The 2,474-nt window shown below is 31.8% G+C and overlaps 1 long non-coding RNA gene across 1 annotated transcript; it reads left to right on the plus strand.

The window, feature by feature from the left end:
* LOC148932967 (uncharacterized) lies at nt 1–963 on the plus strand. The gene is made up of 3 exons (XR_016135080.1): nt 1–86; nt 197–340; nt 768–963. It is a non-coding gene; the product is annotated as an uncharacterized LOC148932967 (long non-coding RNA).
* Nucleotides 964–2,474: the final 1,511 nt, after the last annotated feature.

Genomic DNA, 2,474 nt, shown 5'->3' on the forward strand with positions numbered 1-2,474 from the left:
ATAAAACAAAAAAAAAAGAAATTCAAGAACTATCATGGCTTCCCAAAAACTGATTTTGCTGATCACCCTTTTGTCAATTGCCTTGGGTTAGCATCTCTTCTATAACATCAAAATTACATTCAAAATTCTTCTTTTTTACTGTCTGTATATAATGATACATGGCTTAATTTCTTAGTTTATTTCTGTATTAAAACAGCAAGCTCATCAGCACAGCTTTGCCAAACCAATAAAGATTGCGTCCATCTAGAGTCTTATTGCCATCGAGTCAACTTACAACCAGTTTGTAATAAGTATTGCACATGTGGTCGCGCTGTTTTGCAAGGAACTGAGAAGATTGATGGTAAATTCAACGACTCATTCAATATTTAATCAACGAATACAATTTTTTGTTCTTTATTTTGTCAATCTTATAACTTTTTAAACTGACTAGTAAAATCATAACTTTTCAATTTTTTATAATTGTCGAAAAATGGTCCAAATCTAAAATATACTGTAATGACTTGTTTTAGACAATATGACATCATTCTATATTTATTGCTAATTAAAATTACACTAATTTAAATGAAACCATGTGGTTTTGTGCCACGTCATTTAAAATTTTGACCACTATTAAACAATTGAAAATTTGTAAACTTATGATTTTATATCCCAGTTTCATGATTCTATGGGACTGACAAGTCCATAAAAAATAATATTATAAAGTACAAGCATCTCTTTAATGTATACGCTCATTAATTTAATTTTATATTTTTATGTGTGTTATTCAGTTAAGTCAGGACGTAGTGACGACTGCAGATTGAAGGTATGCATAAACGGCGCATGCAGATGTGTCACGACCCCAAAACTTTGAAAGGATTCTTACAAGATTGAATAAAACACATTGCGGCTGATGTTTGTTGTTTCGCAACTATTTTCAATGACTATCAAAAGAATAAATTCAAAATAAAAGTTTATAACATCTAATACATGCATTAAAAGTCCGATAAAGTTTAATATTGCAAAATAATTGAATACTAATCTATTACAATTAATGAAAGGAGACGTGCATGAAAGGGGAGTTAAAAAGTGAGATCAGATAAGCATTTAATACCAAAAATCCATCAAGCTAGAGATCATGTTTCAGATTTACATATAGGAAGGATTTGCAAATCTCTACCAATTCCATAGGGATTTCCTTAATATAGACATATAGTGATATCTCATGATTATTACAAGCTTGTATTAAATGCTAAAATCATGATACAAGCTCTAAAATCATGATACAAGCCCAAGCCTTTCTTTCTTTCCTATATATACAAGCGTGCATATATAAATCGGCAACTAGAATCAGCCTAATTAGTTAAACTAACAACACACAGAAGTTCAATCTGAGTTCATCATCAAGTGTTTAAGTAGCATGACAATTGTTCAAAATAACCAATTTTATAAAATAGATAAACCAAGTTCCACAACTATACTAAGCACAAGTTATTATTGTAAATTAGTTAGCGCACTAATGCAACCCTCTCAAGAATACATATCCCCCGGAATGCCGGGAACTTATGTGGGTCCCTTTTATTTATTTGTTGTTGGGCTATTGATTTGTTTACTTGGGCTAAGAGAGTGAGGAGATAAATCCGAGCCCAACTCTTTATTTTTTTTATATAGCTGCAGTAAATAATTAGAGGGAGGCCCAATTCTGAGATTTGATTGTTTGGGCTTAAAATGAAAGATTGTGATTCTTTTCTAACCTTATATTTCTTCCTTTCTTGTGATTCTTCGAAAAGTGTAATCAATGTTGAACAACGGAGATCTTGCTGCAATGAGACTGAGTTCAAACATTATTATTGTGTAGTTGTTTCTATTTTTCAAGCACAATGTGAGGCCTTAGGAGATGGGCTTCTGGCAGCCAGTGCGTTAAGGCCTCCCTCTTAACGGGCTACTGTGTACCCTGATTTAACCCCCCTCACATGATGTCTGGCCGGAGTGTGGGGGCCGCCAAGGCGACGGACTCGCCTTTTTTTGCTGCAATGTTCAACAACTATTTATCATTTAAATGTTGTGCATAGTTCAGTTACTAGATGATTACACCTATTTAGTCGACGCCGTGTAACGTTCAAAATTTAAATAAAAAAAAAAAAAAAAACTGAAAGATTACTAATTTCCAAAATCCAAACTGAGTATATGAAAAAAATTAGGTAATTAAATTAACAAAGTTCTGTAATCATATTCTGAAAATAGAATATTAAATTAAACATTTTCATTTTTTATAAAATTAACCCACCTGTAAAATTCGGATAAAATCGATGGTGATTTGATAGTCGTAATTGCTAACATGGATAAGCCATAAAAGAGAAGGTTGGCCTTGAAAATGTGAAACGAGAAATTGGGCACGGTTAATACATACTAAATAGGATACTTAAGATTTAATATTTCTTTACCAAAATTTATGAAATGGATTAGAATTTAAGCAAATTTATAATTTAAATGGCTGA

Source organism: Salvia hispanica, chromosome 2 (assembly GCF_029641045.1).
Source record: "Salvia hispanica isolate PSC_SH4W2 chromosome 2, Shi_PSC_v1, whole genome shotgun sequence".
In the NCBI taxonomy this organism is placed as follows: Eukaryota; Viridiplantae; Streptophyta; class Magnoliopsida; order Lamiales; family Lamiaceae; genus Salvia; species Salvia hispanica.